The following is a 13,118-nucleotide window of genomic DNA, read 5'->3' as shown; positions in this document are numbered from 1 at the left end:
CTGTTCTGATTAATCCTGCCTTTAATATCCATCACTTCTCAAGAATAATTCCAGCTTTATCCCGAGTGGCAATGACATTAACTTACCCAGCCATTCATTTGTGTAGTCAACAACTATTTCAAAAAAAAAAAAAAAAAAAAAACAACTATTTCAGCACCAACTTTGTACAAGGCATTGTGCCAGACAATGAGCCACTGGTAACCCAAGTCTGGAAATGACCAACCAGAGGCTACACATCATCCTTCTAAGTTCTGCCCTAGCACAGGGTTTCAGCTGAGCCAAAACGGTAGCAGCAGAAAGGTGAACAACAGCTGCCTGGATATATGTGCAGCTGAATTCCAGCACCTCGACACCCTCTGCTGTAGTGCTCCCTCCCTATCCTCCCCTTGCCCAGTCCTGAGGCAAAGTGGGGTCCAGGAACAAGACCCTGCAGAGAATGCTAGGGGCTTAGGCACCAGGCACCTATACTGCATCCCACTTGGCAAGCGGTGGAGGCAAAGGGAGGGAAACCAAGAAAATCCCAAACTGTGAGACCATCCAATTCTCTCAACAGCCCCCTCCCACTTTACTTCTTCCCCTTCCTGCCCTCTTTGAGGCTGAGAAGATCACATTCAATTAATATTTATTAAGAGTTCACTAGATGCTAAGACCAGATGCCAAATGATTTTAGAGACAAGAACTCTGACCCTGGCTTTGCACATGTTGTTCCCTCTGCCTGGAACCTGCTTCCTCTCCTTACACTCAGTAACAGCTTAAATGTCACCTTATCAGAAAAGCGCCTGCCCAAACAGGAATGCCCTGATGTTCCCTCAGCGTGCTCACAACAATAGTCACTGCTCCTGTGTTTGCTGTCTCTCTTCCCAGCGGGACTCAGCTCTGTGAGGGGAGCTCCCTGCACTGCCCAACATACAACACACAGACATGGAATATTCCTTTTTCTTAAGATATGTTTTTTTTCTTGGGACGCCTGGGTGGCTCAGTGGTTGAGTGTCTGCCTTCAGCTCAGGGCGTGATCCCGGAGTTCCAGGATCGAGTCCCATATCATGTTCCCTGTGGGACGCCTGCTTCTCCCTCTGCCTGTGTCTCTGCCTCTGTGTCTCTGATGAATAAATAAATAAAATCTCAAAAAAAAAAAAAAAAAAGACCTTTTTTTCTAAAGTAGGCTCCATACCAAATGTGAGTCTTGAACTATGACCCTGAGATCAAGAGGCATAAGCCCTACCAACGGAGCCAGCCAGGTGTCCCAGCAATACTTCTTTCTTAAATAAGCCAGTGACAACAAAAGCCAGTGTTTGCTGAGCATGTACTATGTGCCAAGTGCTGTATGGAACTCCATGCAGACATGAGGTCACAACAGCTGCATGTCGGCTGCACTATAATTATTCCCATTTTACAGATGTAGGAAATTGCATCATTTCCCCCCATTTTTAAAGAATCGAAATTAGAACCTGGTAAGCAACTTGCCCAAGGCCACAGGGCTCATAAGAGAGCTAGACTTAAACGTCTCCCAATTCTCTCGCCAGGCCACCAGGGCCACTTGGCTCTTTATCTTCCATTCTCCCCAGGGCCCAAAGGGGCGTTTCTTTCTCCTGCCAGGAACCATTCGTCCCCTTCCTGGATTCTCAGCCTCCTCTCCCGAGACAACCAATTCAGAAATCTTCTGACTCCTCCCCTCATGTCCTGCACCCCGAGCTCCCACCCAATGTGGACGTCTTGCGCGATAACCCCTAGTCTTTCAGCCCCGAGGCCCAGCAACTAGAGCAGCTGCATGAATGCTGGTCCCTGGACACCCAGCAGAGCAGGCAGGGAGAGCAGGCATCTCCCCAGTGAACTCGCACATGGGATCTGCAGTTAAACCCAGATTCCCAGGCTCCAATTCCTGCTCCGTCCCTACTCCCATCTGCTTGTATTTATGGCACTGCTGGGCGTGGGGGCATGTGGAGGATGCATAGCCACCATAGCTCTCAATAGGGAAAGGGAGCTGCCCACACTCATTCCAGATCTAAGGCGTGAGAAGTCAGTGAGGTCTCGCAAGAGCCAAGAGCAACCTGGGTTCCCATTCAGTGGGGCCCCTTCACAGCCGGCCCCAGAAGTCAGTTTGAGGGCAGACACTATGACAACAGTGGACTCCAGGGGCCTGTCCTGGATCACACAGGGTGTCAAAACCAGAAGCTGCTGGAAGAAGAAGTGGGAAAGGCAGCAAGGCCTAAAATGGATGCCTGTGGGAAAAGCGTGCTGAGGAAAAACGAAAATGAGAGAGGGGACGCCAGGTGTTCTCGGGGTTCTCTGTAGGAATAAGGGAAGGAGGAGGACACATGGTAATGCTGTCCCACATGTGTGTAACATGTGACTGAGGAACTCAGTCCCTTTGTGAAACCTTCAGGGGCTCCCTGTTGGCCACACCCGGGTCAAGTTCAAACTCCTTAGTGAGGCCTTCAAAGATCCTCATGCCCGGGGCTCACTGTAGCCAGGTCTGGGAGGCGAGGTATCCCAGGCCTCCATACTCCGCCCTGGGGTTCCTCATCCTCCGGGGTGCAGGGCACTTGGCTTCTAGGAATACATCTGGCACATCCTGGGATGAGCGGAGGAAGAGCATGGGCTCTGAGGTCAGACTCGCTGGGTCAGAGCTCAGCTCAGCCAACCACATGGGCTTGAAACTGCAAGGCTGGCTGGTTGCACAGTAGGAAGGTAAGTAAGTATTCCCACCTCACCAGGTGGTGGGGGAATAAATACAGTCATTCATCAAAGCACTCTGAACTGTGCCTGGCACACAGTAAGTGCTTAATAAACAAGCTGTTGTTCCTATTGTCCTCAGCACCCTTTTAGGGCTTCTGTTTCAACCACAAGTAGAGCACTGTCTTGCACACAGTTGTTACACACTGGACTTCCTCAGCCAACCACAGCCTTTTAGAAGGCACCACCCACCATTCAGGACCCTGTCCCCCAAGGTGGCCTAGCATGGAGCCCGACACACAGTAGGACTTCAGCAAGTGCTCACTGCCCCAGTGAAGGCCCATGGCAGGCCTCACACAGAGCTCTCCCAGGGCCCAGCCGCTGGCCCTCCACAACTCACACACCAATTCCCCAGGTGAAATGCCCCACAGAGTGAGAAGGGCACTCGGTTTCAAAACAATAAAGGGCTGTACTCTCCGCCTTACTGAGGCTGTTTCCACTCCAGGGAATTTACAGGGAGAAATAAGCACAGAGGGGACTGGAAATAGCGCTGAGTCCCTCTCGGGGAGAGAGCTGGGCTGGCTCTCCAGAAACCAGGAACAAAACCTCAAAGGCAGAGGGGGAGCAAATGGCCTCCAGACAGAAGCCCAAGCTCCATAGAACTTGGCCAACAGGAGTGAAGTAGGACAAGGAGATCACTCACACCCATTCTGCCTTGAAGGTCTCCTTCTGGCCCACTTGGAGAGCTTTGAAGGGGCTCCTTAACCCACCATCATGTGGGAGCAATTTACAACACATCCAGAATCCCAAGGGTTGCACAAAGGCACCCCAGGTTGCCTATGGTCTAGGGGGCAAAAGGGAGGAGGTGGGAATTCACAGTGCCTTCTCTACCCTCATAGCTATTGGGCCCTCGTGTCTGAATGGAGATCACTATCTACATCCATCTCCACCCTTCTCCCAAGCAGACTGGGAGGCCTAGGGCACCAAGATCCATTCATCTTCAGATACCTGTGCCCCTGGCATGGGGCCTGTCATGTAGATGTTCAATCAGTTACGAGGCAGCAAAATCTGGCAGCAAGAGAGGTCCTGGCTCGAGGAAGACTCTATCTAGGCCTGCCATGGACCACAGACAAGTGAGTCATGTACTCCCCCTGGGTCTCAGTTTCCTCAGTTGCACACGGGGAATGACAACAGTTCTGTACTCACACAGCCACTGAGAAAATTAACTGGGAAAATATGTGGTAAGCACCAAAGACAAATGTTCATCATCCTTCAAGCTTCAGCCCAGCTGTCCCCATGTGTTGGAATCTTTGCTGCTGGCCACGTTCCCCCTCTTCCAGCAATGAACCCACACTGCACTCCCTCTATTGTTTTATATTTTTCACATCGTTGTGATTGCTTGTTTCTAAGTTTGATTCCTCCACCGACCTGAGAGTACCTGGAAGCCAGGAGCATTGTGAGTTTGTGTCTGAGGTCTGACAACATGGACACACACAGGTCAGGCTGCGGGCCCTCCCCAACCCACGGTGCCGGCACTGATACACAGGGCACCCTCTGACGACATGTCCCGATGTGCAGAGCCGAGGGGGCCCACCAAGCATGCTGAAAAGGAACAGACAGGAAGGGACGCTGCAGACATGACCTGTGAAGGAAGTCACACCTCTGAGACCTGCGTCTCCTCTGCAGGCGCAGGTGAGCTTGTTTGCCGGGCTGACTGCAGTGCACAGGCCTCCAGGGCACAGATTGCTGCTTCTTTCCTTACATAAAGCTCCCAGCAGTCAGATAAATAATACATGGCCTTCACCACACACACAGGTATCAGGCGTGCAAACACTTGCTTTGCACCACAGTGCCTGGGGTGTGCAGGCACACCCATGCGTATGTGTATAAGATATCCGGCCTTACAGGACCCAGAGAGAATATGCCCACCCCCCAAATCTGCCTTGCCATGGCCCGGAGTCAACTAGCACCAGACCTAAGCGGTGTGCCCAGAGAGGAAATGTACACCCACGGGATGGATACTCACACCCTAAACCGGCCTCCTTGGTCCCTTTCCCAACAAATATCCTTGGAGCCCCCGGTCATCCTCGGTGCCCCTCCGAGCTGCTGACTAGTATGCAAGACTTACACCATGAGTGCACGGTGCATCCCCAAAGGCCCGGCCAGGCCAACCATCCTCCGGATCACAGCCACCCGCACAGGGCACGGATGCCTCCCCCACCCGGTGGTGCCAGGCGCCAGCACACCCACCGGGCTCGCACAATCCCACTTGCAGAGGGCCTGTCCACCCGCCTCCCCTCTCCCCCGGCCACCCCCACAGGCAGGTCCGATTACACGCCGGGCGAGGGCCTGCCACGCTGGCCAGGAGGGGGCCAAGGCACACCCACGGGCGGTCCCGCGACCCGCAGGGCGGGGAGGGGGCGCGGGGCGGGACGGGCTGGGCCGGACGACGGACGCCCCCTGCCTCCTCGGCCTGGCCGGCTCCCCTCGGGCCTTCCCGGCCCGGCGACCTGGGGCCAACGCGCCCCGCGGGGCGCCCCCCGCGCAGGCCTCTCCAACCCCGAGCAGCCCCCGCCCCCGGGAGCCGCAGCCGCCCCCCTCACGGCTCCGGCGCGAGCCCGGCCGGGCCAGGTACCTCAGGAGCCCATGGCGGCGCCGGCGGCGGAGGCGGGTGCGGACCGCGCGCGGCGGCGACTCTGCGGGCGGGGCAGGCGGGCGGGCGGGCGGCGCCGCAACCCCGGTGTCTCGCCGCCGCCGGCGGGTCCGGGGCCCAGCGGAGTGCCGCCGCGGCGCGCCTGCGCACTGAGCACGCCTCGGGGAGGGGCGGGGCGGCGAGCGCGCCGCTGAGATCACCCGCCCGGCCTTAAAGGGGCCGCGCCCGAAACCCGCCGCTCGCCGCGCGGAGGTGGGAGCGACCTCGGTCCTCGGCTCGCACCCAACCCGGCCGAGAGTCGTCGCCCCCACCGCAGTTCGAGCCCCCAACCCTGCCCACCACAGAGCTTCTGGGGCTGCACGGACAAAGTCCTGGGCTCCAAGCTCGGCCCCCGACACTCGCGGGCTCTCTGGCACTTCACTTTTCTTAACTGTAATTTCCTCCTCCGTCGGGGCCTGTTTTGAAGATGGAACAATATATAATGGCTAATCGTCCAATGAAAGGTGCGCGTGGAATTGTGCAATTAATGCGTGCTGAAGACCTGTCTGCAATCGCGGGAGGTGGAACTGCAGAGCGGAGAAAGACGTTTTCTTCCGCTTCCACTTCGCGGCGCTTCATTCGTGCCCCGCCTGCCTCCGGGCGGCCTAACTAGCAACATTTTTCAGATGCCATTGAAGCTGCCTACCCCGTTGCTGTTCGCCAGGTCCACCCCTTATCCAGGTTAACTGAAAAACAGAATCCAGCCAAGTTCTGGCATTGGTGTGTTCCAGATCCCCAGATGTATTTCTATCCCCTGCCCAGACTCCTACCCCATACTCTCTACTTAACACCCCCAGCTTGAGGTCCAGGGGCATCTCCAAGTCTGCGTGCCTCCCAAACACATACAAGCCTGCACCCTTACAGCCTCCCCAACAGCCCTTGGCAACTCTGGCTTTTCGGTGCCCAGGCCAGAACTCCTGGAGTCATCCCTGAATCCTTCCTCTCACCCCCTTACCCACTGGGGCGGAAAATCCTTGGCTCTACCTGCGAAATATATCTAGACTCTGACCTTTTCCACCTCTTCTCTGCTAACACCCTCATCCAGTGTCTGCTGAGGGTCACTGCAAGATCCTTATTATAGACTGAACTCCACTGCCCAAAATTCACATGCTGAAATCCTAACTCAATATGATGGTATTGGAGGTGGGGACTTCGGGAGGTCATTGGGTCATGAGGGTGAAGCCCTCAGGAATGGGATTAGTGCTCTTATAAAAAGGGTCCCAGGGAGCCCCCTAGCCTTTCTGCCTCGTGGGGATAGAGGTTGGCAATCTGTAACCCAGGGGAGGGTTCTCACCAGAACCCAGTCACGCTGGCTGGCATCCTGATCTCAGACTTACAGCCTCCAAAACTGTGAGAAATAAATTTCTGTTGCTGATAAACCACCCAGTCTATGGTAAATCTGTTATCACAGCCCAAACTGACCAAGATTATCACAACGTTCTCCTAATTTGGTTTCCTTTTCCCAGCCTTGCCCCAGACTGTGTCAGTATAGGACCAGAGGGATTCTTACACTCTATTTTTAATTTTTTTAATAGATTTTTATTTATTGGGACACCTGAGTGGCTCAGTCGGTTAAATGTCTGCCTTCCGCTCAGGTCATGATCCTGGGGTCCCAGGACAGAGCCCTGTGTCTGGCTCTCTGCTCAGCAGGGGAATCTGCTTGTCCTTCTTCCTCTGCCCTGCCCCCTGCTCATGCTCTTGAGAGAGAGGGAGAGAGAGAGAGAGAGAGAGAGAGAGAGAGCTTGTGACCACACAAGAGAGCATGAGCACCTGGGGAGGGGAGGGGCAGAGGGAGTACAAGCAGACTCCCTGTTCAACCCAGAGACAGTTGCAGGGCTTGACCCCAGGACCCTGAGATCATGACCTGAGCCAAAGTCAGTTGCTTAACCCACTGAGCCACCCAGGTGCCCCACTTAGGTAAATCAGAACATGTCAGTTCTTCGCTCGAAAACCACTAGCATTCCCCCATTTCACTGGGAGTAAAAGTCAAAGTCCTTACAAATCCCTACAAAGCCTGGCTCCATTTAGCATTCTATCCATCCAGACATGTCTGACCTCATCTCCACCTCTTCTTTCCCTCCACATTGACCTCTTGCTGTTCCTAGAACTAGTGGAGCACCCTCTGCCTCAAATCCTTTGCACAAGCTGTTCCATTTGCCAGGATGACTGTTTCCTCATATATCCAAATGGTCCTTCCCTCACCTTCTTCAAGGACTTGTTCAAATGTCCCTCACTCCATGAGGCCTTCCCTAGCCACCCTAGTAAAATTGCTAAGCCCCTACATGTGCTCCTGATTCCCCTCTTATCATGCTCTATTTTTTTCCCATTATCACTTAATTACTATCATAATATATAATCTGCCTGTTTTTTGTCTTCCATCAGCCCTCTAAGGACAAAGATGTTTACTCTTTTTGTTTCCTGATGTAATCCAGTACTTAATACAGGGCTGACACAGAGAACACACTCAAAGATTATTTATAGCTTTAATGAATACCTTCTAGAAAGAGTCCTATAGAAAACTTCTTTCCCAGCCTCAGGTAAGAAGTTCCTCAAGGCTATCCCAACACAAAGAACAAGCCTACCAGCTGCATTATGATCACCTGTTTATGACTTCCCAGCTCTCCAGGGCAAAGTCCTTGTCCCAGCATCACTATCTCTCATACTTAGCATAGAAAGCTTACAAACCGGACACAATTCAACATCTGCTGAGTGTTCAGGCCAAACCACACCCAAATTCAGGTTCTCAGCCCCTCCTCCTCAAGGGTACTAACTCTTGGGTCTCAGCTTACAGAGGCCCTAGACTGGTGGGGGCAGAGACAAGTGGTGGGTATTTTTAGGCTTGGATTGCCAGAAAGGGTTTAAAGACAGAAGGTCACCTGGCCTGAGTGACATGGCAGATCAGCAGGTAGCACTGGAAGCCCTGGTTGTTTGCTCCCTGCCTTTCCTCATCCTCTCCCTCAGGCTTTCCAAAACAAAGATCAAAATGTATCCCACTTGTTGTCCCCTCCCTGCTCCATGCAATTGCCCATCATCCATCTAGGCTCAAAGATGCTGCTCTTATCAGTCCCTTCCTCCCTCCACCCGTGGGGCCACTGCCCCGATTCAGGTCCCCTTACCTCTGGACAATTATAACAGTTCCCCAGCCCACCTGTCACCCTATACCTGCCCAGTGGCTATAGAAAGCTGAATGTCTTTCTCCGCCTCCAGCAAATAGCTATTCTTTCCTTCAAGACCACATTCGAGGTCATCTTTTGATTCCTTCTTGATCCCCACCTCCTTCATTTTCTCCATGCTGTTTTAATTAGCTTCTCCTTAACAAAAAGTTAGAAATAATCTGAAAGTCACCAAGGAATACTTAAGTAAATTCTGGTATATCCGTACAACAGCATACTTATGTAGATATTCAAATAGCCTCTTTATACATTTCTAATAACATGAGGAAATGATTAGGAACAATATTGAATAAAAAGGAAGTAATAGATTTGCATGACCACTTGGTCTGAACTCTGCAAAAAAAAAAAAAAATGTCAGAAGAGAGACTGAAAGAAATATGACAAAATGTCAACCGTGGGTCCTTCTAAGTGGCAGGATTATTCGTGTTAGTTTGGTTACCTTCCCCCTCCCCCACCATCTTGTTTCTCTGTATTTTCCAAAATTTGTTGGCAAAATAGCCTGTAATATCTTCAAAATAAGAAAAAGGTTATTCAAAAAATGATTTATTGTTCCCTTCTGTTTTATTCTCACTGTGCATCATGAATTCATTTGAATGCATCTGTCTCCCCCATCAGACAGAGAACTTCTCAATGGTAAAGACCAGATCAGATTATCTCTGCATTCAAAATCCACTCCTAGCATTTAGTAAGAGAGTGCAGAGAGAAGAGCCAAAGCCTCAGGAGTGAAAGCTGATGAGTGGCCCAGAGCCCAGAACTCTCCAGATCCATTTACCTGTAGCCTCTATGTCTCCTACCTGTCCCCAAGGATGCAGTGGGAGACCTGGCCTGGAGCCCTGGAGAGGCAGCATGGTGTGGCAGGCAGAGCACAGCTCTAGCTCCATTACTTCCTAGCAGTGAATCTTAGGCATGTGGCTTTGCCTCTCTGAGCCTGTTCCCCATCAGTAAGCAGGTAGAGAGTAAGAACAACCCATCTGGCAGGATTGTCCTAAAAATATATATATGAGGAAGCCTGGTGGCTCAGTGGTTGAGCATCTGCCTTGGGCTCAGGTCGTGATCCTGGGGTCCTGGGATCGAGTCCTGCATCGGGCTCCCCACAGGGAGCCTGCTTCTCTCTCTGCCTGTGTCTCTGCCTCTCTCTCTCTGTCTCTCATGAATAAAAAATAAAATCTTTCAAAAAGATATATATATATATATGAATGAAAATGTCAGCACACTATATGCACACAGCTGATGATTGTGCTCTGGTCTACAGAACGGGACTGCTGAATACTCAACTAGCTTTTTACCTGAATTGAACCCTTTGGGTTGCAAACTGATTGAAATCCAATTCAAGTTAAACAAAGAAAGTGAATTTATGGGCTCAATTAGGAAGTGAAAAGCAGAGCTGGATTGGAGGCCTCACACAGAGTCATTGGGACACTATGTCTCTCTGTCATATGTGTATTGGTACACAAACACATTGACTCATTCTCAGGTGGGCTTCCCCCGCCCCAACAAGAGCAAAGCACCTCTTTCTCAAGAATTCTCAAAGTTTTGTCTCAGGATTGCCTCTGATTGGCGCATCTTGAGTCATGTTCCCTTTTCTGAGCCAATCCTTGTAGCCAGGAAATTCAATGCTCCAATTGGCCAGGCCTAGACTGCCCCAAGCCAGGGGGTGGAGTCATCCCCCACCCCACAGGACTTTACCCTGTGCAGTGCAAACCACTTGGTTCAATTCTCAGCTCCACCACTGACAGGCTGTGAGACTTTGGGTAAATCACTTAGCTTCTCCGAGACTCAGTTTCCTCATCTGTAAAATGAGGATGATACGAGTACCCTCCTTTCAGGGCTGATGTGAGGATTAACTGAGGTAACACAAGTAAGGCTGTTAGCACAGAGCCTGGCACGTTATAAGCACTCAGTGTGTGTTGTTTTTAATGTCCTCAAATACAAACACAGAAGACCCTTTCTGAAATTCCTGTTCGGGATTGAAAACCTAAACAGGCTCAAATGGGATGATTTTGATTAAGCAAACCTGATTCAAACACGGTCACCCGAGAGTCCATTTCCAGCAGCCATCTTCGTCCGCTGCCTGGATCTTGGTCCTGCTGTTCACATGACCTAGAATACACTCCTCACTCCTACCTTCACCACATTTCCGTTCTTTCCCTTCTTTGGGGTCCCTGATAAAACATCAGTTCCCCTGCATATGTCATTAAGGGGGGGGGGAGGATCTAAATACTGGATGTCTCATTTATGCAAATATATATGTGCGTGTGTATTTGTGCGGGGTGTGCCTGCATGTGTGTGTATGATTTAAAATACATAGAAAATTTCTGGAAGTCAGGAGAATAGTGGTCCTATAAATGGAAGGCAAAGAAGGACTAGATCTTAATCATCTTTGCATTCCCAGAACTTGACACACACGGGCTGGCATTGGTGTGCTCTTCCTCACCTGTAGCACGACTACTATTTATTGACCATATACTATGTGCAGGCCATGTACCAAGCTCTTATTATCTCATCAAGCAGCAGTGACCACCATTTAGCAGATGAGATGTCGGTGACATGAACCCAGGACCCATTCCAGCCCCCACAGGAATTAGGAAAATCAGACAGCAAGAGAAAATGCTTCTGATTTCACACAGCCTCTGCCTTAGTGGTGGTGACGTTCAGGCCATCATTGACCATCAGTAAGCAGAACGAGGCCATTTCTTGGAGACGCCACCTGGGATTGTGTGTGTGTCTAAATCGGGAATGTGGCTGTTGATGATTTGCAGGCTGCTTTGGGAAAAGCCTGAGTTGGAGACACAGGAGAGAAGCTTCTTTTTCTGTCTCTCAGTCACGCACACATACACATGCACACACCTGTCTTTCTGATGTAGGCGGGGCCAAGTCCCACTTCTAATTTACCTAGTCAAAACGAACAAAAACAAGCAAATGAAAACAGGCCAAAGAGGATTTACTGCCAATTTCCTTGGAGTTCCTAGGAATGTGTTTCAGATTCTCTACAAAATCCCAGGTTGCAGTCAACTATTTTGGAGCGCTGCCACCCGGCAGGGGAGGTCCTCTGCAGGTGGGAGCGGAGGGGGGGGGGGGCAGGTAGCTAGGGAAGCGGGGTCCAGGGCTTTCTCAGAGAGGCTTTAATGAGAGGGAGGTGAAGAGGAAACAAGAGGCCTGGCTGTCAGCCTCGGAGCTACAGTGACTGGTAAACCCGGATGGGACCACTTCAAAGGGGCCTCACCTTAATCATAGGTGCTTTGAAGAGGCTGGGATGAAAAGCCTCAGAGGTGTCATTACTTGCCATGCTGTTCCCCCAGGGGCCTGCAGGGGTCTCCGGGCTGCCTCCCCGAGCCCCAGGGCCGGCTCTCCACTCTGCTCACCCGCGCAGCTGGCGGGGCTGCTCCCCCAGCCCCGCAGCCTCTCCCTCGGGGGGCAGCCCAGCCTCGGTGAGGCCGAGCCGGGCTGGGCAGCTCCCTGAACCTCTCAGGCTGCGGGATGCAGCCTCACCCAGTCGGGAGGACAGAGATGCTGTTGGAGAGAGGCTAGGGTGAAAGAAGAGGTGGCAGGGAGGAAGGGAGAAGGGGACTGGTGTCACCATGGCAACGTGGATCCTGCATCCTGGAACCCTTCTCCCTCACTGACCACAGGTCCCCAGAGGACTGTGGCTTGAGCCAGAGGCACACAAGCCAGGGCTTGGAAGGTGTTTATCCCTTGGACTGACTGACTCGTTCCTGTGGGCGCCTGTGCGGTAGGCTCTGGGAAGGAGGATGTGACGCAGGGCTTGGCGGCGTTCTCAGCTCTAACTATGCCCATATCTGTCTCTCAACTAGGGCACAGATGGGGGAGCAGCAGACGGAGAGGATATTGGAGTAGAAGGCTTTCCCCTTTGCTCAAGCGCTGCTGGAGCCTGCCCCCCCCAGCAGGCTGCAGGGGTCCCCCCCATCCACTCCTTTTGGGAGGCCTGAGGTTGGGGGGACAGCGGACAATAGGAAGGAATGGAGCCAGTGTGCCACTGCCCAGGAGGGAGCAGCGCAGTGGTATGAGGAGCTGGGCTTTTTGCAGGGGAAATGAGTTGGGTGGAAGCCCTGCCCCTCCTTTTGTCCCAGACCAGGTTCTCCTTGTGCCTCTTCCCCTCCCTTCCCAACCTGCTGCAGCCAGTCATCTGTCCCCCTCCTCAGGGGCTCTTTGGCCTCCAAATACTTGCACACCGGTTCGACCCTCAAAAACCACTTCTTCCCACCTGCCCACCCAAGTAGGTACTGGCCTGGGCCTTCCTCCTCCTGTCAGCCTCCTGGGTGCACGGCCTCCTCCCACTCCCTGCTTTGACTCTGTCCCCCAGAGTCAGAAGGTCACTTGTTGAGACAATCTAGAAGAGTGGTGTCCTGCGTCGTCATTATGGGCAGTTATGGGTGTGGGGGAATGTTGAATGGGAAGGGGCTTGAGGGAGCTTGCTGGGGTGCCGCCAGTCGCCTATGTTCTCATCAGGTGGAGGTTACACAGGTGTATAGAAACAGGTAGAGAGCTATGGAGCTGTACACTTAATATATGCGCTTTTCCCCTAAATTATATTCCAAATAAAAAAAAGAACTAGGGTGAAA

The 13,118-nt window shown here is 52.3% G+C and overlaps 1 protein-coding gene and 1 long non-coding RNA gene across 3 annotated transcripts in view; one reads left to right on the top strand and one right to left on the bottom strand.

Annotated features, from left to right (window-relative positions):
• Window positions 1-5,437, bottom strand: part of TMEM184B (transmembrane protein 184B) — a 49,781-nt gene extending 44,344 nt beyond the window's left edge. For both annotated transcript variants that reach the window (XM_077914548.1, XM_077914549.1), the window contains exon 1: window positions 5,309-5,437. The gene's annotated coding sequence lies outside the window, so the exon portion shown is untranslated. The remainder of the gene's footprint in view (window positions 1-5,308) is intronic.
• A 6,707-nt stretch (window positions 5,438-12,144) lies between these two features.
• On the top strand, window positions 12,145-13,118 carry LOC144323002 (uncharacterized). The gene is made up of 2 exons (XR_013388554.1): window positions 12,145-12,268; window positions 12,351-13,118. It is a non-coding gene; the product is annotated as an uncharacterized LOC144323002 (long non-coding RNA).

This window comes from Canis aureus, chromosome 11 (genome assembly GCF_053574225.1).
Source record: "Canis aureus isolate CA01 chromosome 11, VMU_Caureus_v.1.0, whole genome shotgun sequence".
NCBI lineage: Eukaryota > Metazoa > Chordata > Mammalia > Carnivora > Canidae > Canis > Canis aureus.
This window is presented reverse-complemented; position numbering and strand designations above follow the sequence as displayed.